The sequence below is a fragment of the Schistocerca gregaria genome, chromosome 11 (genome assembly GCF_023897955.1).
Source record: "Schistocerca gregaria isolate iqSchGreg1 chromosome 11, iqSchGreg1.2, whole genome shotgun sequence".
Lineage (NCBI taxonomy): Eukaryota > Metazoa > Arthropoda > Insecta > Orthoptera > Acrididae > Schistocerca > Schistocerca gregaria.
In genome coordinates this window covers 6,064,435-6,090,665 of record NC_064930.1, presented here as the reverse complement: position 1 = coordinate 6,090,665, position 26,231 = coordinate 6,064,435, and the positions used below count along the sequence as shown (strand labels likewise).

General features: G+C 49.6%; 10 non-coding genes across 10 annotated transcripts; all 10 read left to right on the top strand.

The window, feature by feature from the left end:
- The first annotated feature begins 4,870 nt into the window (after nt 1-4,870).
- On the top strand, nt 4,871-4,944 carry Trnaa-agc (transfer RNA alanine (anticodon AGC)). Its single transcript has one exon. It is a non-coding gene; the product is annotated as a tRNA-Ala (tRNA).
- Nucleotides 4,945-6,435: 1,491 nt separating this feature from the next.
- Nucleotides 6,436-6,509, top strand: Trnaa-agc (transfer RNA alanine (anticodon AGC)). Its single transcript has one exon. It is a non-coding gene; the product is annotated as a tRNA-Ala (tRNA).
- Nucleotides 6,510-8,000: 1,491 nt separating this feature from the next.
- Nucleotides 8,001-8,074, top strand: Trnaa-agc (transfer RNA alanine (anticodon AGC)). The gene has a single exon. It is a non-coding gene; the product is annotated as a tRNA-Ala (tRNA).
- Nucleotides 8,075-9,565: 1,491 nt separating this feature from the next.
- Trnaa-agc (transfer RNA alanine (anticodon AGC)) lies at nt 9,566-9,639 on the top strand. Its single transcript has one exon. It is a non-coding gene; the product is annotated as a tRNA-Ala (tRNA).
- Nucleotides 9,640-11,130: 1,491 nt separating this feature from the next.
- Trnaa-agc (transfer RNA alanine (anticodon AGC)) lies at nt 11,131-11,204 on the top strand. The gene has a single exon. It is a non-coding gene; the product is annotated as a tRNA-Ala (tRNA).
- A 1,496-nt stretch (nt 11,205-12,700) lies between these two features.
- Trnaa-agc (transfer RNA alanine (anticodon AGC)) lies at nt 12,701-12,774 on the top strand. Its single transcript has one exon. It is a non-coding gene; the product is annotated as a tRNA-Ala (tRNA).
- A 1,491-nt stretch (nt 12,775-14,265) lies between these two features.
- Nucleotides 14,266-14,339, top strand: Trnaa-agc (transfer RNA alanine (anticodon AGC)). Its single transcript has one exon. It is a non-coding gene; the product is annotated as a tRNA-Ala (tRNA).
- A 4,619-nt stretch (nt 14,340-18,958) lies between these two features.
- On the top strand, nt 18,959-19,032 carry Trnaa-agc (transfer RNA alanine (anticodon AGC)). Its single transcript has one exon. It is a non-coding gene; the product is annotated as a tRNA-Ala (tRNA).
- A 1,491-nt stretch (nt 19,033-20,523) lies between these two features.
- Trnaa-agc (transfer RNA alanine (anticodon AGC)) lies at nt 20,524-20,597 on the top strand. The gene has a single exon. It is a non-coding gene; the product is annotated as a tRNA-Ala (tRNA).
- A 1,491-nt stretch (nt 20,598-22,088) lies between these two features.
- Nucleotides 22,089-22,162, top strand: Trnaa-agc (transfer RNA alanine (anticodon AGC)). Its single transcript has one exon. It is a non-coding gene; the product is annotated as a tRNA-Ala (tRNA).
- The last annotated feature ends 4,069 nt before the right edge of the window (nt 22,163-26,231 follow it).

Below are 26,231 nucleotides of genomic sequence, written 5' to 3'. Positions count from 1 at the left end.
GACGTTATGCGTGCCACTTTCATTGTGGCCGACTACGATTCGATACAGAATGCACGAAACCTGAAAGACACCCTCACTGATACATAGAAAGTGTCGTTTGTCTGCGGAATAATGGGAGTGCAAGGGTCTGTGACGTTGATATGGCTGTATGTAGCACTATTAGTCAACGGGGGGGTGGGCGTAGCTCAGATGGTAGAGCGCTCGCTTAGCGTGCGAGAGGTACTGGGACCGATACCCAGCGCCTCCAGAATTTTTAACACACCTACAAGCGCCCCTTGCCATGCAAGTGGAATAATTCCCAACCAGCAGAGGTGTCTAGGCAGATACAAGCGAACGATTAGCAACCACAATTGTCAAGCGTGCTTTCATTCGTGCACAGGAAGCACCCTCCTCCCACACCTACACTTAATTAAGAAACAGTACAAATGTTCCCATAAGATTCTCAAGCCTACGTCGGAAAGATCTGCCTTGCGCCGAGTTCACGTAAATCCCACTGCACGTTCCCATTCTTTGCGTGCAGTCGGCTGCTACTGGTGTTGCTGGTTGTGACTGCTGATAACAGATGCCGTAGCAATCAATTCATGGAGTGAGTTGTATGTTTTGCGATAGTCTGTCTCTGACAAGCAAGCACAGGTGATATAGGTGCGAACACAGGAAGCTTGCAGCCCCTCGTTGCCTGCAGACACAGAGCAGCCACACTAGGAGAGCGGCCTAAGCCGTAGGCGAAATGTGCTCATTCGCTTTGGCGCGACGTCGAACTATAAATAAGGCTGTCACTAGCGTGAGCGTCGTGTAAAGTCGGAAAAGTCGGCTGCAGGGGTGATTGCCAAGTTTGGGCAGCGTTTCGTAGTATATCAGTGCAATGAAGACGTGTCCCAGTGTTTCGCAGTTGGACGACAAGAGTTTTACACAGTAGCAAAGAGCGAGGCACTGAGTTGGCATGAACAACGGAGAGCACAATGGGGCTCGAGATGTGCTTGTTACCTCAGGTGCTGTGTGATTGTCGACAAGGAGTGAAATGGACCAATTTGTGACCGCCCTTTCAATTTAAGACGTTAAAAACAGACGGAATTTGCATTCGTAATGCCAGAGCATCGGAACTACTTGGACCTCTTGTGTATATGAACGTGTCCGCGCCTTTGTACTCTGGTACCTTCGCCGCTACAAACCAACCAACCATCGTGCCCGTGCACATCAGAGTCGCAAAGAATGGAGAATAGCCAGGCTTGGTCGTGTGTGCAGCCGTAGCTCAGTTGGCAAATCGTTCGCTTAGCGTGTGAAAGGTCTCGGGTTCAATCCCCGGCTCCTCCATTTTTTTGTGGTCAGTGCATGGAAAGTGTTGGTCGCGGCGAACATAAAGGCACGCAAGAAGTTGCCAAAACCAGCGTCACAGACTGATATGATGTATACTGTCATCAGGAGAGCCAGATGTAAGTGTGGGGACCGGCTGTTATCGAGGTGTTATCGAGTGCAGATCTGTCTTAGGTATCACGGCATAACGTCATTGAAGTCTAGAGAGTGGACAACACGTTCGTCTTACTCAGAGAGGTGTCCGAACTCTATTTTCGACGTTATGCGTGCCACTTTCATTGTGGCCGACTACGATTCGATACAGAATGCACAAAACCTGAAAGACACCCTCACTGATACATAGAAAGTGTCGTTTGTCTGCGGAATAATGGGAGTGCAAGGGTCTGTGACGTTGATATGACTGTATGTAGCACTATTAGTCAACGGGGGGGTGGGCGTAGCTCAGATGGTAGAGCGCTCGCTTAGCGTGCCAGAGGTACTGGGACCGATACCCAGCGCCTCCAGAATTTTTAACACACCTACAAGCGCCCCTTGCCATGCAAGTGGAATAATTCCCAACCAGCAGAGGTGTCTAGGCAGATACAAGCGAACGATTAGCAACCACAATTGTCAAGCGTGCTTTTATTCGTGCACAGGAAGCACCCTCCTCCCACACCTACACTTAATTAAGAAACAGTACAAATGTTCCCATAAGATTCTGAAGCCTACGTCGGAAAGATCTGCCTTGCGCCGAGTTCACGTAAATCCCACTGCACGTTCCCATTCTTTGCGTGCAGTCGGCTGCTACTGGTGTTGCTGGTTGTGACTGCTGATAACAGATGCCGTAGCAATCAATTCATGGAGTGAGTTGTATGTTTTGCGATAGTCTGTCTCTGACAAGCAAGCACAGGTGATATAGGTGCGAACACAGGAAGCTTGCAGCCCCTCGTTGCCTGCAGACACAGAGCAGCCACACTAGGAGAGCGGCCTAAGCCGTAGGCGAAATGTGCTCATTCGCTTTGGCGCGACGTCGAACTATAAATAAGGCTGTCACTAGCGTGAGCGTCGTGTAAAGTCCTAAAAGTCGGCTGCAGGGGTGATTGCCAAGTTTGGGCAGCGTTTCGTAGTATATCAGTGCAATGAAGACGTGTCCCAGTGTTTCGCAGTTGGACGACAAGAGTTTTACACAGTAGCAAAGAGCGAGGCACTGAGTTGGCATGAACAACGGAGAGCACAATGGGGCTCGAGATGTGCTTGTTACCTCAGGTGCTGTGTGGTTGTCGACAAGGAGTGAAATGGACCAATTTGTGACCGCCCTTTCAATTTAAGACGTTAAAAACAGACGGAATTTGCATTCGTAATACCAGAGCATCGGAACTACTTGGAACTCTTGTGTATATAAACGTGTCCGCGCCTTTGTACTCTGGTACGTTCGCCGCTACAAACCAACCAACCATCGTGCCCGTGCACATCAGAGTCGTAAAGAATGGAGAATAGCCAGGCTTAGTCGTGTGTGCAGCCGTAGCTCAGTTGGCAGATCGTTCGCTTAGCGTGTGAAAGGTCTCGGGTTCAATCCCCGGCTCCTCCATGTTTTGTGGTCAGTGCATGGTAAGTGTTGGTGGCGGCGAACATAAAGGCACGCAAGAAGTTGCAAAACCAGCGTCACAGACTGATATGATGTATGCTGTCATCAGGAGAGCCAGATGTAAGTGTAGGGACCGGCTGTTATCGAGGTGTTATCGAGTGCAGATCTGTCTTAGGTATCACGGCATAACGTCATTGAAGTCTAGAGAGTGGACAACACGTTCGTCTTACTCAGAGAGGTGTCCGAACTCTATTTTCGACGTTATGCGTGCCACTTTCATTGTGGCCGACTACGATTCGATACAGAATGCACAAAACCTGAAAGACACCCTCACTGATACATAGAAAGTGTCGTTTGTCTGCGGAATAATGGGAGTGCAAGGGTCTGTGACGTTGATATGACTGTATGTAGCACTATTAGTCAACGGGGGGGTGGGCGTAGCTCAGATGGTAGAGCGCTCGCTTAGCGTGCGAGAGGTACTGGGACCGATACCCAGCGCCTCCAGAATTTTTAACACACCTACAAGCGCACCTTGCCATGCAAGTGGAATAATTCCCAACCAGCAGAGGTGTATAGGCAGATACAAGCGAACGATTAGCAACCACAATTGTCAAGCGTGCTTTTATTCGTGCACAGGAAGCACCCTCCTCCCACACCTACACTTAATTAAGAAACAGTACAAATGTTCCCATAAGATTCTGAAGCCTACGTCGGAAAGATCTGCCTTGCGCCGAGTTCACGTAAATCCCACTGCACGTTCCCATTCTTTGCGTGCAGTCGGCTGCTACTGGTGTTGCTGGTTGTGACTGCTGATAACAGATGCCGTAGCAATCAATTCATGGAGTGAGTTGTATGTTTTGCGATAGTCTGTCTCTGACAAGCAAGCACAGGTGATATAGGTGCGAACACAGGAAGCTTGCAGCCCCTCGTTGCCTGCAGACACAGAGCAGCCACACTAGGAGAGCGGCCTAAGCCGTAGGCGAAATGTGCTCATTCGCTTTGGCGCGACGTCGAACTATAAATAAGGCTGTCACTAGCGTGAGCGTCGTGTAAAGTCGGAAAAGTCGGCTGCAGGGGTGATTGCCAAGTTTGGGCAGCGTTTCGTAGTATATCAGTGCAATGAAGACTTGTCCCAGTGTTTCGCAGTTGGACGACAAGAGTTTTACACAGTAGCAAAGAGCGAGGCACTGAGTTGGCATGAACAATGGAGAGCACAATGGGGCTCGAGATGTGCTTGTTACCTCAGGTGCTGTGTGATTGTCGACAAGGAGTGAAATGGACCAATTTGTGACCGCCCTTTCAATTTAAGACGTTAAAAACAGACGGAATTTGCATTCGTAATGCCAGAGCATCGGAACTACTTGGAACTCTTGTGTATATGAACGTGTCCGCGCCTTTGTACTCTGGTACCTTCGCCGCTACAAACCAACCAACCATCGTGCCCGTGCACATCAGAGTCGCAAAGAATGGAGAATAGCCAGGCTTGGTCGTGTGTGCTGCCGTAGCTCAGTTGGCAGAGCGTTCGCTTAGCGTGTGAAAGGTCTCGGGTTCAATCCCCGGCTCCTCCATGTTTTGTGGTTAGTGCATGGTAAGTGTTGGTCGCGGCGAACATAAAGGCACGCAAGAAGTTGCAAAACCAGCGTCACAGACTGATATGATGTATACTGTCATCAGGAGAGCAAGATGTAAGTGTGGGGACCGACTGTTATCGAGGTGTTATCGAGTGCAGATCTGTCTTAGGTATCACGGCATAACGTCATTGAAGTCTAGAGAGTGGACAACACGTTCGTCTTACTCAGAGCGGTGTCCGAACTCTATTTTCGACGTTATGCGTGCCACTTTCATTGTGGCCGACTACGATTCGATACAGAATGCACGAAACCTGAAAGACACCCTCACTGATACATAGAAAGTGTCGTTTGTCTGCGGAATAATGGGAGTGCAAGGGTCTGTGACGTTGATATGGCTGTATGTAGCACTATTAGTCAACGGGGGGGTGGGCGTAGCTCAGATGGTAGAGCGCTCGCTTAGCGTGCGAGAGGTACTGGGATCGATACCCAGCGCCTCCAGAATTTTTAACACACCTACAAGCGCCCCTTGCCATGCAAGTGGAATAATTCCAAACCAGCAGAGGTGTCTAGGCAGATACAAGCGAACGATTAGCAACCACAATTGTCAAGCGTGCTTTTATTCGTGCACAGGAAGCACCCTCCTCCCACACCTACACTTAATTAAGAAACAGTACAAATGTTCCCATAAGATTCTCAAGCCTACGTCGGAAAGATCTGCCTTGCGCCGAGTTCACGTAAATCCCACTGCACGTTCCCATTCTTTGCGTGCAGTCGGCTGCTACTGGTGTTGCTGGTTGTGACTGCTGATAACAGATGCCGTAGCAATCAATTCATGGAGTGAGTTGTATGTTTTGCGATAGTCTGTCTCTGACAAGCAAGCACAGGTGATATAGGTGCGAACACAGGAAGCTTGCAGCCCCTCGTTGCCTGCAGACACAGAGCAGCCACACTAGGAGAGCGGCCTAAGCCGTAGGCGAAATGTGCTCATTCGCTTTGGCGCGACGTCGAACTATAAATAAGGCTGTCACTAGCGTGAGCGTCGTGTAAAGTCCTAAAAGTCGGCTGCAGGGGTGATTGCCAAGTTTGGGCAGCGTTTCGTAGTATATCAGTGCAATGAAGACGTGTCCCAGTGTTTCGCAGTTGGACGACAAGAGTTTTACACAGTAGCAAAGAGCGAGGCACTGAGTTGGCATGAACAACGGAGAGCACAATGGGGCTCGAGATGTGCTTGTTACCTCAGGTGCTGTGTGATTGTCGACAAGGAGTGAAATGGACCAATTTGTGACCGCCCTTTCAATTTAAGACGTTAAAAACAGACGGAATTTGCATTCGTAATACCAGAGCATCGGAACTACTTGGAACTCTTGTGTATATGAACGTGTCCGCGCCTTTGTACTCTGGTACCTTCGCCGCTACAAACCAACCAACCATCGTGCCCGTGCACATCAGAGTCGCAAAGAATGGAGAATAGCCAGGCTTAGACGTGTGTGCAGCCGTAGCTCAGTTGGCAGATCGTTCGCTTAGCGTGTGAAAGGTCTCGGGTTCAATCCCCGGCTCCTCCATGTTTTGTGGTCAGTGCATGGTAAGTGTTGGTGGCGGCGAACATAAAGGCACGCAAGAAGTTGCAAAACCAGCGTCACAGACTGATATGATGTATACTGTCATCAGGAGAGCCAGATGTAAGTGTGGGGACCGGCTGTTATCGAGGTGTTATCGAGTGCAGATCTGTCTTAGGTATCACGGCATAACGTCATTGAAGTCTAGAGAGTGGACAACACGTTCGTCTTACTCAGAGCGGTGTCCGAACTCTATTTTCGACGTTATTCGTGCCACTTTCATTGTGGCCGACTACGATTCGATAGAGAATGCACGAAACCTGAAAGACACCCTCACTGATACATAGAAAGTGTCGTTTGTCTGCGGAATAATGGGAGTGCAAGGGTCTGTGACGTTGATATGGCTGTATGTAGCACTATTAGTCAACGGGGGGGTGGGCGTAGCTCAGATGGTAGAGCGCTCGCTTAGCGTGCGAGAGGTACTGGGATCGATACCCAGCGCCTCCAGAATTTTTAACACACCTACAAGCGCACCTTGCCATGCAAGTGGAATAATTCCCAACCAGCAGAGGTGTCTAGGCAGATACAAGCGAACGATTAGCAACCACAATTGTCAAGCGTGCTTTTATTCGTGCGCAGGAAGCACCCTCCTCCCACACCTACACTTAATTAAGAAACAGTACAAATGTTCCCATAAGATTCTCAAGCCTACGTCGGATAGATCTGCCTTGCGCCGAGTTCACGTAAATCCCACTGCACGTTCCCATTCTTTGCGTGCAGTCGGCTGCTACTGGTGTTGCTGGTTGTGACTGCTGATAACAGATGCCGTAGCAATCAATTCATGGAGTGAGTTGTATGTTTTGCGATAGTCTGTCTCTGACAAGCAAGCACAGGTGATATAGGTGCGAACACAGGAAGCTTGCAGCCCCTCTTTGCCTGCAGACACAGAGCAGCCACACTAGGAGAGCGGCCTAAGCCGTAGGCGAAATGTGCTCATTCGCTTTGGCGCGACGTCGAACTATAAATAAGGCTGTCACTAGCGTGAGCGTCGTGTAAAGTCGGAAAAGTCGGCTGCAGGGGTGATTGCCAAGTTTGGGCAGCGTTTCGTAGTATATCAGTGCAATGAAGACTTGTCCCAGTGTTTCGCAGTTGGACGACAAGAGTTTTACACAGTAGCAAAGAGCGAGGCACTGAGTTGGCATGAACAATGGAGAGCACAATGGGGCTCGAGATGTGCTTGTTACCTCAGGTGCTGTGTGATTGTCGACAAGGAGTGAAATGGACCAATTTGTGACCGCCCTTTCAATTTAAGACGTTAAAAACAGACGGAATTTGCATTCGTAATGCCAGAGCATCGGAACTACTTGGAACTCTTGTGTATATGAACGTGTCCGCGCCTTTGTACTCTGGTACCTTCGCCGCTACAAACCAACCAACCATCGTGCCCGTGCACATCAGAGTCGCAAAGAATGGAGAATAGCCAGGCTTGGACGTGTGTGCAGCCGTAGCTCAGTTGGCAGATCGTTCGCTTAGCGTGTGAAAGGTCTCGGGTTCAATCCCCGGCTCCTCCATGTTTTGTGGTTAGTGCATGGTAAGTGTTGGTCGCGGCGAACATAAAGGCACGCAAGAAGTTGCAAAACCAGCGTCACAGACTGATATGATGTATACTGTCATCAGGAGAGCCAGTTGTAAGTGTGGGGACCGACTGTTTTCGAGGTGTTATCGAGTGCAGATCTGTCTTAGGTATCACGGCATAACGTCATTGAAGTCTAGAGAGTGGACAACACGTTCGTCTTACTCAGAGCGGTGTCCGAACTCTATTTTCGACGTTATGCGTGCCACTTTCATTGTGGCCGACTACGATTCGATACAGAATGCACGAAACCTGAAAGACACCCTCACTGATACATAGAAAGTGTCGTTTGTCTGCGGAATAATGGGAGTGCAAGGGTCTGTGACGTTGATATGGCTGTATGTAGCACTATTAGTCAACGGGGGGGTGGGCGTAGCTCAGATGGTAGAGCGCTCGCTTAGCGTGCGAGAGGTACTGGGATCGATACCCAGCGCCTCCAGAATTTTTAACACACCTACAAGCGCCCCTTGCCATGCAAGTGGAATAATTCCCAACCAGCAGAGGTGTCTAGGCAGATACAAGCGAACGATTAGCAACCACAATTGTCAAGCGTGCTTTTACTCGTGCGCAGGAAGCACCCTCCTCCCACACCTACACTTAATTAAGAAACAGTACAAATGTTCCCATAAGATTCCCAAGCCTACGTCGGAAAGATCTGCCTTGCGCCGAGTTCACGTAAATCCCACTGCACGTTCCCATTCTTTGCGTGCAGTCGGCTGCTACTTGTGTTGCTGGTTGTGACTGCTGATAACAGATGCCGTAGCAATCAATTCATGGAGTGAGTTGTATGTTTTGCGATAGTCTGTCTCTGACAAGCAAGCACAGGTGATATTGGTGCGAACACAGGAAGCTTGCAGCCCCTCGTTGCCTGCAGACACAGAGCAGCCACACTAGGAGAGCGGCCTAAGCCGTAGGCGAAATGTGCTCATTCGCTTTGGCGCGACGTCGAACTATAAATAAGGCTTTCACTAGCGTGAGCGTCGTGTAAAGTCGGAAAAGTCGGCTGCAGGGGTGATTGCCAAGTTTGGGCAGCGTTTCGTAGTATATCAGTGCAATGAAGACGTGTCCCAGTGTTTCGCAGTTGGACGACAAGAGTTTTACACAGTAGCAAAGAGCGAGGCACTGAGTTGGCATGAACAATGGAGAGCACAATGGGGCTCGAGATGTGCTTGTTACCTCAGGTGCTGTGTGATTGTCGACAAGGAGTGAAATGGACCAATTTGTGACCGCCCTTTCAATTTAAGACGTTAAAAACAGACGGAATTTGCATTCGTAATGCCAGAGCATCGGAACTACTTGGAACTCTTGTGTATATGAACGTGTCCGCGCCTTTGTACTCTGGTACGTTCGCCGCTACAAACCAACCAACCATCGTGCCCGTGCACATCAGAGTCGCAAAGAATGGAGAATAGCCAGGCTTGGTCGTGTGTGCAGCCGTAGCTCAGTTGGCACATCGTTCGCTTAGCGTGTGAAAGGTCTCGGGTTCAATCCCCGGCTCCTCCATGTTTTGTGGTCAGTGCATGGTAAGTGTTGGTCGCGGCGAACATAAAGGCACGCAAGAAGTTGCAAAACCAGCGTCACAGACTGATATGATGTATACTGTCATCAGGAGAGCCAGATGTAAGTGTGGGGACCGGCTGTTATCGAGGTGTTATCGAGTGCAGATCTGTCTTAGGTATCACGGCATAACGTCATTGAAGTCTAGAGAGTGGACAACACGTTCGTCTTACTCAGAGCGGTGTCCGAACTCTATTTTCGACGTTATGCGTGCCACTTTCATTGTGGCCGACTACGATTCGATAGAGAATGCACGAAACCTGAAAGACACCCTCACTGATACATTGAAAGTGTCGTTTGTCTGCGGAATAATGGGAGTGCAAGGGTCTGTGACGTTGATATGGCTGTATGTAGCACTATTAGTCAACGGGGGGGTGGGCGTAGCTCAGATGGTAGAGCGCTCGCTTAGCGTGCGAGAGGTACTGGGATCGATACCCAGCGCCTCCAGAATTTTTAACACACCTACAAGCGCCCCTTGCCATGCAAGTGGAATAATTCCCAACCAGCAGAGGTGTCTAGGCAGATACAAGCGAACGATTAGCAACCACAATTGTCAAGCGTGCTTTTATTCGTGCGCAGGAAGCACCCTCCTCCCACACCTACACTTAATTAAGAAACAGTACAAATGTTCCCATAAGATTCTCAAGCCTACGTCGGAAAGATCTGCCTTGCGCCGAGTTCACGTAAATCCCACTGCACGTTCCCATTCTTTGCGTGCAGTCGGCTGCTACTGGTGTTGCTGGTTGTGACTGCTGATAACAGATGCCGTAGCAATCAATTCATGGAGTGAGTTGTATGTTTTGCGATAGTGTGTCTCTGACAAGCAAGCACAGGTGATATAAGTGCGATCACAGGAAGCTTGCAGCCCCTCGTTGCCTGCAGACACAGAGCAGCCACACTAGGAGAGCGGCCTAAGCCGTAGGCGAAATGTGCTCATTCGCTTTGGCGCGACGTCGAACTATAAATAAGGCTGTCACTAGCGTGAGCGTCGTGTAAAGTCCTAAAAGTCGGCTGCAGGGGTGATTGCCAAGTTTGGGCAGCGTTTCGTAGTATATCAGTGCAATGAAGACGTGTCACAGTGTTTCGCAGTTGGACGACAAGAGTTTTACACAGTAGCAAAGAGCGAGGCACTGAGTTGGCATGAACAACGGAGAGCACAATGGGGCTCGAGATGTGCTTGTTACCTCAGGTGCTGTGTGATTGTCGACAAGGAGTGAAATGGACCAATTTGTGACCGCCCTTTAAATTTAAGACGTTAAAAACAGACGGAATTTGCATTCGTAATACCAGAGCATCGGAACTACTTGGAACTCTTGTGTATATGAACGTGTCCGCGCCTTTGTACTCTGGTACCTTCGCCGCTACAAACCAACCAACCATCGTGCCCGTGCACATCAGAGTCGCAAAGAATGGAGAATAGCCAGGCTTGGTCGTGTGTGCAGCCGTAGCTCAGTTGGCAGATCGTTCGCTTAGCGTGTGAAAGGTCTCGGGTTCAATCCCCGGCTCCTCCATGTTTTGTGGTCAGTGCATGGTAAGTGTTGGTGGCGGCGAACATAAAGGCACGCAAGAAGTTGCAAAACCAGCGTCACAGACTGATATGATGTATACTGTCATCAGGAGAGCCAGATGTAAGTGTGGGGACCGGCTGTTATCGAGGTGTTATCGAGTGCAGATCTGTCTTAGGTATCACGGCATAACGTCATTGAAGTCTAGAGAGTGGACAACACGTTCGTCTTACTCAGAGCGGTGTCCGAACTCTATTTTCGACGTTATGCGTGCCACTTTCATTGTGGCCGACTACGATTCGATACAGAATGCACGAAACCTGAAAGACACCCTCACTGATACATTGAAAGTGTCGTTTGTCTGCGGAATAATGGGAGTGCAAGGGTCTGTGACGTTGATATGGCTGTATGTAGCACTATTAGTCAACGGGGGGGTGGGCGTAGCTCAGATGGTAGAGCGCTCGCTTAGCGTGCGAGAGGTACTGGGATCGATACCCAGCGCCTCCAGAATTTTTAACACACCTACAAGCGCCCCTTGCCATGCAAGTGGAATAATTCCCAACCAGCAGAGGTGTCTAGGCAGATACAAGCGAACGATTAGCAACCACAATTGCCAAGCGTGCTTTTATTCGTGCGCAGGAAGCACCCTCCTCCCACACCTACACTTAATTAAGAAACAGTACAAATGTTCCCATAAGATTCTCAAGCCTGCGTCGGAAAGATCTGCCTTGCGCCGAGTTCACGTAAATCCCACTGCACGTTCCCATTCTTTGCGTGCAGTCGGCTGCTACTGGTGTTGCTGGTTGTGACTGCTGATAACAGATGCCGTAGCAATCAATTCATGGAGTGAGTTGTATGTTTTGCGATAGTCTGTCTCTGACAAGCAAGCACAGGTGATATAGGTGCGAACACAGGAAGCTTGCAGCCCCTCGCTGCCTGCAGACACAGAGCAGCCACACTAGGAGAGCGGCCTAAGCCGTAGGCGAAATGTGCTCATTCGCTTTGGCGCGACGTCGAACTATAAATAAGGCTGTCACTAGCGTGAGCGTCGTGTAAAGTCCTAAAAGTCGGCTGCAGGGGTGATTGCCAAGTTTGGGCAGCGTTTCGTAGTATATCAGTGCAATGAAGACGTGTCACAGTGTTTCGCAGTTGGACGACAAGAGTTTTACACAGTAGCAAAGAGCGAGGCACTGAGTTGGCATGAACAACGGAGAGCACAATGGGGCTCGAGATGTGCTTGTTACCTCAGGTGCTGTGTGATTGTCGACAAGGAGTGAAATGGACCAATTTGTGACCGCCCTTTAAATTTAAGACGTTAAAAACAGACGGAATTTGCATTCGTAATACCAGAGCATCGGAACTACTTGGAACTCTTGTGTATATGAACGTGTCCGCGCCTTTGTACTCTGGTACCTTCGCCGCTACAAACCAACCAACCATCGTGCCCGTGCACATCAGAGTCGCAAAGAATGGAGAATAGCCAGGCTTGGTCGTGTGTGCAGCCGTAGCTCAGTTGGCAGATCGTTCGCTTAGCGTGTGAAAGGTCTCGGGTTCAATCCCCGGCTCCTCCATGTTTTGTGGTCAGTGCATGGTAAGTGTTGGTGGCGGCGAACATAAAGGCACGCAAGAAGTTGCAAAACCAGCGTCACAGACTGATATGATGTATACTGTCATCAGGAGAGCCAGATGTAAGTGTGGGGACCGGCTGTTATCGAGGTGTTATCGAGTGCAGATCTGTCTTAGGTATCACGGCATAACGTCATTGAAGTCTAGAGAGTGGACAACACGTTCGTCTTACTCAGAGCGGTGTCCGAACTCTATTTTCGACGTTATGCGTGCCACTTTCATTGTGGCCGACTACGATTCGATACAGAATGCACGAAACCTGAAAGACACCCTCACTGATACATTGAAAGTGTCGTTTGTCTGCGGAATAATGGGAGTGCAAGGGTCTGTGAAGTTGATATGGCTGTATGTAGCACGATTAGTCAACGGGGGGGGGGGGTGGGCGTAGCTCAGATGGTAGAGCGCTCGCTTAGCGTGCGAGAGGTACTGGGATCGATACCCAGCGCCTCCAGAATTTTTAACACACCTACAAGCGCCCCTTGCCATGCAAGTGGAATAATTCCCAACCAGCAGAGGTGTCTAGGCAGATACAAGCGAACGATTAGCAACCACAATTGTCAAGCGTGCTTTTATTCGTGCGCAGGAAGCACCCTCCTCCCACACCTACACTTAATTAAGAAACAGTACAAATGTTCCCATAAGATTCTCAAGCCTACGTCGGAAAGATCTGCCTTGCGCCGAGTTCACGTAAATCCCACTGCACGTTCCCATTCTTTGCGTGCAGTCGGCTGCTACTGGTGTTGCTGGTTGTGACTGCTGATAACAGATGCCGTAGCAATCAATTCATGGAGTGAGTTGTATGTTTTGCGATAGTCTGTCTCTGACAAGCAAGCACAGGTGATATAGGTGCGAACACAGGAAGCTTGCAGCCCCTCGCTGCCTGCAGACACAGAGCAGCCACACTAGGAGAGCGGCCTAAGCCGTAGGCGAAATGTGCTCATTCGCTTTGGCGCGACGTCGAACTATAAATAAGGCTGTCACTAGCGTGAGCGTCGTGTAAAGTCCTAAAAGTCGGCTGCAGGGGTGATTGCCAAGTTTGGGCAGCGTTTCGTAGTATATCAGTGCAATGAAGACGTGTCCCAGTGTTTCGCAGTTGGACGACAAGAGTTTTACACAGTAGCAAAGAGCGAGGCACTGAGTTGGCATGAACAACGGAGAGCACAATGGGGCTCGAGATGTGCTTGTTACCTCAGGTGCTGTGTGATTGTCGACAAGGAGTGAAATGGACCAATTTGTGACCGCCCTTTAAATTTAAGACGTTAAAAACAGACGGAATTTGCATTCGTAATACCAGAGCATCGGAACTACTTGGAACTCTTGTGTATATGAACGTGTCCGCGCCTTTGTACTCTGGTACCTTCGCCGCTACAAACCAACCAACCATCGTGCCCGTGCACATCAGAGTCGCAAAGAATGGAGAATAGCCAGGCTTGGTCGTGTGTGCAGCCGTAGCTCAGTTGGCACATCGTTCGCTTAGCGTGTGAAAGGTCTCGGGTTCAATCCCCGGCTCCTCCATGTTTTGTGGTCAGTGCATGGTAAGTGTTGGTCGCGGCGAACATAAAGGCACGCAAGAAGTTGCAAAACCAGCGTCACAGACTGATATGATGTATACTGTCATCAGGAGAGCCAGATGTAAGTGTGGGGACCGGCTGTTATCGAGGTGTTATCGAGTGCAGATCTGTCTTAGGTATCACGGCATAACGTCATTGAAGTCTAGAGAGTGGACAACACGTTCGTCTTACTCAGAGCGGTGTCCGAACTCTATTTTCGACGTTATGCGTGCCACTTTCATTGTGGCCGACTACGATTCGATACAGAATGCACGAAACCTGAAAGACACCCTCACTGATACATTGAAAGTGTCGTTTGTCTGCGGAATAATGGGAGTGCAAGGGTCTGTGAAGTTGATATGGCTGTATGTAGCACTATTAGTCAACGGGGGGGTGGGCGTAGCTCAGATGGTAGAGCGCTCGCTTAGCGTGCGAGAGGTACTGGGATCGATACCCAGCGCCTCCAGAATTTTTAACACACCTACAAGCGCCCCTTGCCATGCAAGTGGAATAATTCCCAACCAGCAGAGGTGTCTAGGCAGATACAAGCGAACGATTAGCAACCACAATTGTCAAGCGTGCTTTTATTCGTGCGCAGGAAGCACCCTCCTCCCACACCTACACTTAATTAAGAAACAGTACAAATGTTCCCATAAGATTCTCAAGCCTACGTCGGAAAGATCTGCCTTGCGCCGAGTTCACGTAAATCCCACTGCACGTTCCCATTCTTTGCGTGCAGTCGGCTGCTACTGGTGTTGCTGGTTGTGACTGCTGATAACAGATGCCGTAGCAATCAATTCATGGAGTGAGTTGTATGTTTTGCGATAGTCTGTCTCTGACAAGCAAGCACAGGTGATATAGGTGCGAACACAGGAAGCTTGCAGCCCCTCGTTGCCTGCAGACACAGAGCAGCCACACTAGGAGAGCGGCCTAAGCCGTAGGCGAAATGTGCTCATTCGCTTTGGCGCGACGTCGAACTATAAATAAGGCTGTCACTAGCGTGAGCGTCGTGTAAAGTCCTAAAAGTCGGCTGCAGGGGTGATTGCCAAGTTTGGGCAGCGTTTCGTAGTATATCAGTGCAATGAAGACGTGTCCCAGTGTTTCGCAGTTGGACGACAAGAGTTTTACACAGTAGCAAAGAGCGAGGCACTGAGTTGGCATGAACAACGGAGAGCACAATGGGGCTCGAGATGTGCTTGTTACCTCAGGTGCTGTGTGATTGTCGACAAGGAGTGAAATGGACCAATTTGTGACCGCCCTTTAAATTTAAGACGTTAAAAACAGACGGAATTTGCATTCGTAATACCAGAGCATCGGAACTACTTGGAACTCTTGTGTATATGAACGTGTCCGCGCCTTTGTACTCTGGTACGTTCGCCGCTACAAACCAACCAACCATCGTGCCCGTGCACATCAGAGTCGCAAAGAATGGAGAATAGCCAGGCTTGGTCGTGTGTGCAGCCGTAGCTCAGTTGGCACATCGTTCGCTTAGCGTGTGAAAGGTCTCGGGTTCAATCCCCGGCTCCTCCATGTTTTGTGGTCAGTGCATGGTAAGTGTTGGTCGCGGCGAACATAAAGGCACGCAAGAAGTTGCAAAACCAGCGTCACAGACTGATATGATGTATACTGTCATCAGGAGAGCCAGATGTAAGTGTGGGGACCGGCTGTTATCGAGGTGTTATCGAGTGCAGATCTGTCTTAGGTATCACGGCATAACGTCATTGAAGTCTAGAGAGTGGACAACACGTTCGTCTTACTCAGAGCGGTGTCCGAACTCTATTTTCGACGTTATGCGTGCCACTTTCATTGTGGCCGACTACGATTCGATAGAGAATGCACGAAACCTGAAAGACACCCTCACTGATACATAGAAAGTGTCGTTTGTCTGCGGAATAATGGGAGTGCAAGGGTCTGTGACGTTGATATGGCTGTATGTAGCACTATCAGTCAACGGGGGTTGGGCGTAGCTCAGATGGTAGAGCGCTCGCTTAGCGTGCGAGAGGTACTGGGATCGATACCCAACGCCTCCAGAATTTTTAACACACCCACAAGCGCCCCTTGCCATGCAAGTGGAATAATTCCCAACCAGCAGAGGTGTCTAGGCAGATACAAGCGAACGATTAGCAACCACAATTGCCAAGCGTGCTTTTATTCGTGCGCAGGAAGCACCCTCCTCCCACACCTACACTTAATTAAGAAACAGTACAAATGTTCCCATAAGATTCTCAAGCCTACGTCGGAAAGATCTGCCTTGCGCCGAGTTCACGTAAATCCCACTGCACGTTCCCATTCTTTGCGTGCAGTCGGCTGCTACTGGTGTTGCTGGTTGTGACTGCTGATAACAGATGCCGTAGCAATCAATTCATGGAGTGAGTTGTATGTTTTGCGATAGTCTGTCTCTGACAAGCAAGCACAGGTGATATAGGTGCGAACACAGGAAGCTTGCAGCCCCTCGTTGCCTGCAGACACAGAGCAGCCACACTAGTAGAGCGGCCTAAGCCGTAGGCGAAATGTGCTCATTCGCTTTGGCGCGACGTCGAACTATAAATAAGGCTGTCACTAGCGTGAGCGTCGTGTAAAGTCCTAAAAGTCGGCTGCAGGGGTGATTGCCAAGTTTGGGCAGCGTTTCGTAGTATATCAGTGCAATGAAGACGTGTCCCAGTGTTTCGCAGTTGGACGACAAGAGTTTTACACAGTAGCAAAGAGCGAGGCACTGAGTTGGCATGAACAACGGAGAGCACAATGGGGCTCGAGATGTGCTTGTTACCTCAGGTGCTGTGTGATTGTCGACAAGGAGTGAAATGGACCAATTTGTGACCGCCCTTTAAATTTAAGACGTTAAAAACAGACGGAATTTGCATTCGTAATACCAGAGCATCGGAACTACTTGGAACTCTTGTGTATATGAACGTGTCCGCGCCTTTGTACTCTGGTACCTTCGCCGCTACAAACCAACCAACCATCGTGCCCGTGCACATCAGAGTCGCAAAGAATGGAGAATAGCCAGGCTTGGTCGTGTGTGCAGCCGTAGCTCAGTTGGCAGATCGTTCGCTTAGCCTGTGAAAGGTCTCGGGTTCAATCCCCGGCTCCTCCATGTTTTGTGGTCAGTGCATGGTAAGTGTTGGTCGCGGCGAACATAAAGGCACGCAAGAAGTTGCAAACCCAGCGTCACAGACTGATATGATGTATACTGTCATCAGGAGAGCCAGATGTAAGTGTGGGGACCGGCTGTTATCGAGGTGTTATCGAGTGCAGATCTGTCTTAGGTATCACGGCATAACGTCATTGAAGTCTAGAGAGTGGACAACACGTTCGTCTTACTCAGAGCGGTGTCCGAACTCTATTTTCGACGTTATGCGTGCCACTTTCATTGTGGCCGACTACGATTCGATAGAGAATGCACGAAACCTGAAAGACACCCTCACTGATACATAGAAAGTGTCGTTTGTCTGCGGAATAATGGGAGTGCAAGGGTCTGTGACGTTGATATGGCTGTATGTAGCACTATCAGTCAACGGGGGTTGGGCGTAGCTCAGATGGTAGAGCGCTCGCTTAGCGTGCGAGAGGTACTGGGATCGATACCCAACGCCTCCAGAATTTTTAACACACCTACAAGCGCCCCTTGCCATGCAAGTGGAATAATTCCCAACCAGCAGAGGTGTCTAGGCAGATACAAGCGAACGATTAGCAACCACAATTGCCAAGCGTGCTTTTATTCGTGCGCAGGAAGCACCCTCCTCCCACACCTACACTTAATTAAGAAACAGTACAAATGTTCCCATAAGATTCTCAAGCCTACGTCGGAAAGATCTGCCTTGCGCCGAGTTCACGTAAATCCCACTGCACGTTCCCATTCTTTGCGTGCAGTCGGCTGCTACTGGTGTTGCTGGTTGTGACTGCTGATAACAGATGCCGTAGCAATCAATTCATGGAGTGAGTTGTATGTTTTGCGATAGTCTGTCTCTGACAAGCAAGCACAGGTGATATAGGTGCGAACACAGGAAGCTTGCAGCCCCTCGTTGCCTGCAGACACAGAGCAGCCACACTAGGAGAGCGGCCTAAGCCGTAGGCGAAATGTGCTCATTCGCTTTGGCGCGACGTCGAACTATAAATAAGGCTGTCACTAGCGTGAGCGTCGTGTAAAGTCGGAAAAGTCGGCTGCAGGGGTGATTGCCAAGTTTGGGCAGCGTTTCGTAGTATATCAGTGCAATGAAGACGTGTCCCAGTGTTTCGCAGTTGGACGACAAGAGTTTTACACAGTAGCAAAGAGCGAGGCACTGAGTTGGCATCAACAATGGAGAGCACAATGGGGCTCGAGATGTGCTTGTTACCTCAGGTGCTGTGTGATTGTCGACAAGGAGTGAAATGGACCAATTTGTGACCGCCCTTTCAATTTAAGACGTTAAAAACAGACGGAATTTGCATTCGTAATGCCAGAGCATCGGAACTACTTGGAACTCTTGTGTATATGAACGTGTCCGCGCCTTTGTACTCTGGTACCTTCGCCGCTACAAACCAACCAACCATCGTGCCCGTGCACATCAGAGTCGCAAAGAATGGAGAATAGCCAGGCTTGGTCGTGTGTGCAGCCGTAGCTCAGTTGGCAGATCGTTCGCTTAGCGTGTGAAAGGTCTCGGGTTCAATCCCCGGCTCCTCCATGTTTTGTGGTCAGTGCATGGTAAGTGTTGGTCGCGGCGAACATAAAGGCACGCAAGAAGTTGCAAAACCAGCGTCACAGACTGATATGATGTATACTGTCATAAGGAGAGCAAGGTGTAAGAGTGGGGACCGGCTGTTATCGTGGTGTCATCGAGTGCAGACCTGTCTTAGGTATGACGCCTTAACGTCATTGAAGTCTAGAGAGTGGACAACACGTTCGTCTTACTCAGAGCGGTGTCCGAACTCTATTTTCGACGTTATGCGTGCCACTTTCATTGTGGCCAACTACGATTCGATACAGATTGCACGAAACCTGAAAGACACCCTCACTGATACATACAGAGTAGTGTTTGTCTGCGGAATATTGGGAGTGCAAGGGTCTGTGACGTTGATATGGCTGTATGTAGCACTATTAGTCAACGGGGGGGTGGGCGTAGCTCAGATGGTAGAGCGCTCGCTTAGCGTGCGAGAGGTACTGGGATCGATACCCAGCGCCTCCAGAATTTTTAACACACCTACAAGCGCCCCTTGCCATGCAAGTGGAATAATTCCCAACCAGCAGAGGTGTCTAGGCAGATACAAGCGAACGATTAGCAACCACAATTGTCAAGCGTGCTTTTATTCGTGCGCAGGAAGCACCCTCCTCCCACACCTACACTTAATTAAGAAACAGTACAAATGTTCCCATAAGATTCTCAAGCCTACGTCGGAAAGATCTGCATTGCGCCGAGTTCACGTAAATCCCACTGCACGTTCCCATTCTTTGCGTGCAGTCGGCTGCTACTGGTGTTGCTGGTTGTGACTGCTGATAACAGATGCCGTAGCAATCAATTCATGGAGTGAGTTGTATGTTTTGCGATAGTCTGTCTCTCACAAGCAAGCACAGGTGATATAGGTGCGAACACAGGAAGCTTGCAGCCCCTCGTTGCCTGCAGACACAGAGCAGCCACACTAGGAGAGCGGCCTAAGCCGTAGGCGAAATGTGCTCATTCGCTTTGGCGCGACGTCGAACTATAAATAAGGCTGTCACTAGCGTGAGCGTCGTGTAAAGTCGGAAAAGTCGGCTGCAGGGGTGATTGCCAAGTTTGGGCAGCGTTTCGTAGTATATCAGTGCAATGAAGACGTGTCCCAGTGTTTCGCAGTTGGACGACAAGAGTTTTACACAGTAGCAAAGAGCGAGGCACTGAGTTGGCATGAACAATGGAGAGCACAATGGGGCTCGAGATGTGCTTGTTACCTCAGGTGCTGTGTGATTGTCGACAAGGAGTGAAATGGACCAATTTGTGACCGCCCTTTCAATTTAAGACGTTAAAAACAGACGGAATTTGCATTCGTAATGCCAGAGCATCGGAACTACTTGGAACTCTTGTGTATATGAACGTGTCCGCGCCTTTGTACTCTGGTACGTTCGCCGCTACAAACCAACCAACCATCGTGCCCGTGCACATCAGAGTCGCAAAGAATGGAGAATAGCCAGGCTTGGTCGTGTGTGCAGCCGTAGCTCAGTTGGCAGATCGTTCGCTTAGCGTGTGAAAGGTCTCGGGTTCAATCCCCAGCTCCTCCATGTTTTGTGGTCAGTGCATGGTAAGTGTTGGTCGCGGCGAACATAAAGGCACGCAAGAAGTTGCAAAACCAGCGTCACAGTCTGATATGATGTATACTGTCATCAGGAGAGCCAGATGTAAGTGTGGGGACCGGCTGTTATCGAGGTGTTATCGAGTGCAGATCTGTCTTAGGTATCACGGCATAACGTCATTGAAGTCTAGAGAGTGGACAACACGTTCGTCTTACTCAGAGCGGTGTCCGAACTCTATTTTCGACGTTATGCGTGCCACTTTCATTGTGGCCGACTACGATTCGATACAGAATGCACGAAACCTGAAAGACACCCTCACTGATACATAGAAAGTGTCGTTTGTCTGCGGAATAATGGGAGTGCAAGGGTCTGTGACGTTGATATGGCTGTATGTAGCACTATTAGTCAACGGGGGGGTGGGCGTAGCTCAGATGGTAGAGCGCTCGCTTAGCGTGCGAGAGGTACTGGGATCGATACCCAGCGCCTCCAGAATTTTTAACACACCTACAAGCGCAACTTGCCATGCAAGTGGAATAATTCCCAACCAGCAGAGGTGTCTAGGCAGATACAAGCGAACGATTAGCAACCACAATTGTCAAGCGTGCTTTTATTCGTGCGCAGGAAGCACCCTCCTCCCACACCTACACTTAATTAAGAAACAGTACAAATGTTCCCATAAGATTCTCAAGCCTACGTCGGAAAGATCTGCCTTGCGCCGAGTTCACGTAAATCCCACTGCACGTTCCCATTCTTTGCGTGCAGTCGGCTGTTACTGGTGTTGCTGGTTGTGACTGCTGATAACAGATGCCGTAGCAATCAATTCATGGAGTGAGTTGTATGTTTTGCGATAGTCTGTCTCTGACAAGCAAGCACAGGTGATATAGGTGAGAACACAGGAAGCTTGCAGCCCCTCGTTGCCTGCAGACACAGAGCAGCCACACTAGGAGAGCGGCCTAAGCCGTAGGCGAAATGTGCTCATTCGCTTTGGCGCGACGTCGAACTATAAATAAGGCTGTCACTAGCGTGAGCGTCGTGTAAAGTCGGAAAAGTCGGCTGCAGGGGTGATTGCCAAGTTTGGGCAGCGTTTCGTATTATATCAGTGCAATGAAGACGTGTCCCAGTGTTTCGCAGTTGGACGACAAGAGTTTTACACAGTAGCAAAGAGCGAGGCACTGAGTTGGCATGAACAATGGAGAGCACAATGGGGCTCGAGATGTGCTTGTTACCTCAGGTGCTGTGTGATTGTCGACAAGGAGTGAAATGGACCAATTTGTGACCGCCCTTTCAATTTAAGACGTTAAAAACAGACGGAATTTGCATTCGTAATACCAGAGCATCGGAACTACTTGGAACTCTTGTGTATATGAACGTGTCCGCGCCTTTGTACTCTGGTACCTTCGCCGCTACAAACCAACCAACCATCGTGCCCGTGCACATCAGAGTCGCAAAGAATGGAGAATAGCCAGGCTTGGTCGTGTGTGCAGCCGTAGCTCAGTTGGCAGATCGTTCGCTTAGCGTGTGAAAGGTCTCGGGTTCAATCCCCGGCTCCTCCATGTTTTGTGGTCAGTGCATGGTAAGTGTTGGTCGCGGCGAACATAAAGGCACGCAAGAAGTTGCAAAACCAGCGTCACAGACTGATATGATGTATACTGTCATAAGGAGAGCAAGGTGTAAGAGTGGGGACCGGCTGTTATCGTGGTGTCATCGAGTGCAGACCTGTCTTAGGTATGACGCCTTAACGTCATTGAAGTCTAGAGGGTGGACAACACGTTCGTCTTACTCAGAGCGGTGTCCGAACTCTATTTTCGACGTTATGCGTGCCACTTTCATTGTGGCCAACTACGATTCGATACAGATTGCACGAAACCTGAAAGACACCCTCACTGATACATACAGAGTAGTGTTTGTCTGCGGAATATTGGGAGTGCAAGGGTCTGTGACGTTGATATGGCTGTATGTAGCACTATTAGTCAACGGGGGGGTGGGCGTAGCTCAGATGGTAGAGCGCTCGCTTAGCGTGCGAGAGGTACTGGGATCGATACCCAGCGCCTCCAGAATTTTTAACACACCTACAAGCGCACCTTGCCATGCAAGTGGAATAATTCCCTACCAGCAGAGGTGTCTAGGCAGATACAAGCGAACGATTAGCAACCACAATTGTCAAGCGTGCTTTTATTCGTGCGCAGGAAGCACCCTCCTCCCACACCTACACTTAATTAAGAAACAGTACAAATGTTCCCATAAGATTCTCAAGCCTACGTCGGAAAGATCTGCCTTGCGCCGAGTTCACGTAAATCCCACTGCACGTTCCCATTCTTTGCGTGCAGTCGGCTGCTACTGGTGTTGCTGGTTGTGACTGCTGATAACAGATGTCGTAGCAATCAATTCATGGAGTGAGTTGTATGTTTTGCGATAGTCTGTCTCTGACAAGCAAGCACAGGTGATATAGGTGCGAACACAGGAAGCTTGCAGCCCCTCGTTGCCTGCAGACACAGAGCAGCCACACTAGGAGAGCGGCCTAAGCCGTAGGCGAAATGTGCTCATTCGCTTTGGCGCGACGTCGAACTATAAATAAGGCTGTCACTAGCGTGAGCGTTGCGTGAAGTCGGAAAAGTCGGCTGCAGGGGTGATTGCCAAGTTTGGGCAGCGTTTCGTAGTATATCAGTGCAATGAAGACGTGTCCCAGTGTTTCGCAGTTGGACGACAAGAGTTTTACACAGTAGCAAAGAGCGAGGCACTGAGTTGGCATGAACAATGGAGAGCACAATGGGGCTCGAGATGTGCTTGTTACCTCAGGTGCTGTGTGATTTTCGACAAGGAGTGAAATGGACCAATTTGTGACCGCCCTTTCAATTTAAGACGTTAAAAACAGACGGAATTTGCATTCGTAATACCAGAGCATTGGAACTACTTGGAACTCTTGTGTATATGAACGTGTCCGCGCCTTTGTACTCTGGTACCTTCGCCGCTACAAACCAACCAACCATCGTGCCCGTGCACATCAGAGTCGCAAAGAATGGAGAATAGCCAGGCTTGGTCGTGTGTGCAGCCGTAGCTCAGTTGGCAGATCGTTCGCTTAGCGTGTGAAAGGTCTCGGGTTCAATCCCTGGCTCCTCCATGTTTTGTGGTCAGTGCATGGTAAGTGTTGGTCGCGGCGAACATAAAGGCACGCAAGAAGTTGCAAAACCAGCGTCACTGACTGATATGATGTATACTGTCATCAGGAGAGCCAGATGTAAGTGTGGGGACCGGCTGTTATCGAGGTGTTATCGAGTGCAGATCTGTCTTAGGTATCACGGCATAACGTCATTGAAGTCTAGAGAGTGGACAACACGTTCGTCTTACTCAGAGCGGTGTCCGAACTCTATTTTCGACGTTATGCGTGCCACTTTCATTGTGGCCGACTACGATTCGATACAGAATGCACGAAACCTGAAAGACACCCTCACTGATACATAGAAAGTGTCGTTTGTCTGCGGAATAATGGGAGTGCAAGGGTCTGTGACGTTGATATGGCTGTATGTAGCACTATTAGTCAACGGGGGGGTGGGCGTAACTCAGATGGTAGAGCGCTCGCTTAGCGTGCGAGAGGTACTGGGATCGATACCCAGCGCCTCCAGAATTTTTAACACACCTACAAGCGCACCTTGCCATGCAAGTGGAATAATTCCCTACCAGCAGAGGTGTCTAGGCAGATACAAGCGAACGATTAGCAACCACAATTGTCAAGCGTGCTTTTATTCGTGCGCAGGAAGCACCCTCCTCCCACACCTACACTTAATTAAGAAACAGTACAAATGTTCCCATAAGATTCTCAAGCCTACGTCGGAAAGATCTGCCTTGCGCCGAGTTCACGTAAATCCCACTGCACGTTCCCATTCTTTGCGTGCAGTCGGCTGCTACTGGTGTTGCTGGTTGTGACTGCTGATAACAGATGCCGTAGCAATCAATTCATGGAGTGAGTTGTATGTTTTGCGATAGTCTGTCTCTGACAAGCAAGCACAGGTGATATAGGTGCGAACACAGGAAGCTTGCAGCCCCTCGTTGCCTGCAGACACAGAGCAGCCACACTAGGAGAGCGGCCTAAGCCGTAGGCGAAATGTGCTCATTCGCTTTGGCGCGACGTCGAACTATAAATAAGGCTGTCACTAGCGTGAGCGTCGTGTAAAGTCGGAAAAGTCGGCTGCAGGGGTGATTGCCAAGTTTGGGCAGCGTTTCGTAGTATATCAGGGCAATGAAGACGTGTCCCAGTGTTTCGCAGTTGGACGACAAGAGTTTTACACAGTAGCAAAGAGCGAGGCACTGAGTTGGCATGAACAATGGAGAGCACAATGGGGCTCGAGATGTGCTTGTTACCTCAGGTGCTGTGTGATTGTCGACAAGGAGTGAAATGGACCAATTTGTGACCGCCCTTTCAATTTAAGACGTTAAAAACAGACGGAATTTGCATTCGTAATACCAGAGCATCGGAACTACTTGGAACTCTTGTGTATATGAACGTGTCCGCGCCTTTGTACTCTGGTACCTTCGCCGCTACAAACCAACCAACCATCGTGCCCGTGCACATCAGAGTCGCAAAGAATGGAGAATAGCCAGGCTTGCTCGTGTGTGCAGCCGTAGCTCAGTTAGCAGATCGTTCGCTTAGCGTGTGGAAGGTCTCGGGTTCAATCCCCGGCTCCTCCATGTTTTGTGGTCAGTGCATGGTAAGTGTTGGTAGCGGCGAACATAAAGGCACGCAAGAAGTTGCAAAACCAGCGTCACAGACTGATATGATGTATACTGTCATCAGGAGAGCCAGATGTAAGTGTGGGGACCGGCTGTTATCGAGGTGTTATCGAGTGCAGATCTGTCTTAGGTATCACGGCATAACGTCATTGAAGTCTAGAGAGTGGACAACACGTTCGTCTTACTCAGAGCGGTGTCCGAACTCTATTTTCGACGTTATGCGTGCCACTTTCATTGTGGCCGACTACGATTCGATACAGAATGCACGAAACCTGAAAGACACCCTCACTGATACATAGAAAGTGTCGTTTGTTTGCGGAATAATGGGAGTGCAAGGGTCTGTGACGTTGATATGGCTGTATGTAGCACTATTAGTCAACGGGGGGGTGGGCGTAGCTCAGATGGTATAGCGCTCGCTTAGCATGCGACAAGTACTGGGATCGATACCCAGCGCCTCCAGAATTTTTAACACACCTACAAGCGCACCTTGCCATGCAAGTGGAATAATTCCCTACCAGCAGAGGTGTCTAGGCAGATACAAGCGAACGATTAGCAACCACAATTGTCAAGCGTGCTTTTATTCGTGCGCAGGAAGCACCCTCCTCCCACACCTACACTTAATTAAGAAACAGTACAAATGTTCCCATAAGATTCTCAAGCCTACGTCGGAAAGATCTGCCTTGCGCCGAGTTCACGTAAATCCCACTGCACGTTCCCATTCTTTGCGTGCAGTCGGCTGCTACTGGTGTTGCTGGTTGTGACTGCTGATAACAGATGCCGTAGCAATCAATTCATGGAGTGAGTTGTATGTTTTGCGATAGTCTGTCTCTGACAAGCAAGCACAGGTGATATAGGTGCGAACACAGGAAGCTTGCAGCCCCTCGTTGCCTGCAGACACAGAGCAGCCACACTAGGAGAGCGGCCTAAGCCGTAGGCGAAATGTGCTCATTCGCTTTGGCGCGACGTCGTACTATAAATAAGGCTGTCACTAGCGTGAGCGTTGCGTGAAGTCGGAAAAGTTGGCTGCAGGGGTGATTGCCAAGTTTGGGCAGCGTTTCGTAGTATATCAGTGCAATGAAGACGTGTCCCAGTGTTTCGCAGTTGGACGACAAGAGTTTTACACAGTAGCAAAGAGCGAGGCACTGAGTTGGCATGAACAATGGAGAGCACAATGGGGCTCGAGATGTGCTTGTTACCTCAGGTGCTGTGTGATTGTCGACAAGGAGTGAAATGGACCAATTTGTGACCGCCCTTTCAATTTAAGACGTTAAAAACAGACGGAATTTGCATTCGTAATACCAGAGCATCGGAACTACTTGGAACTCTTGTGTATATGTACGTGTCCGCGCCTTTGTACTCTGGTCCGTTCGCCGCTACAAACCAACCAACCATCGTGCC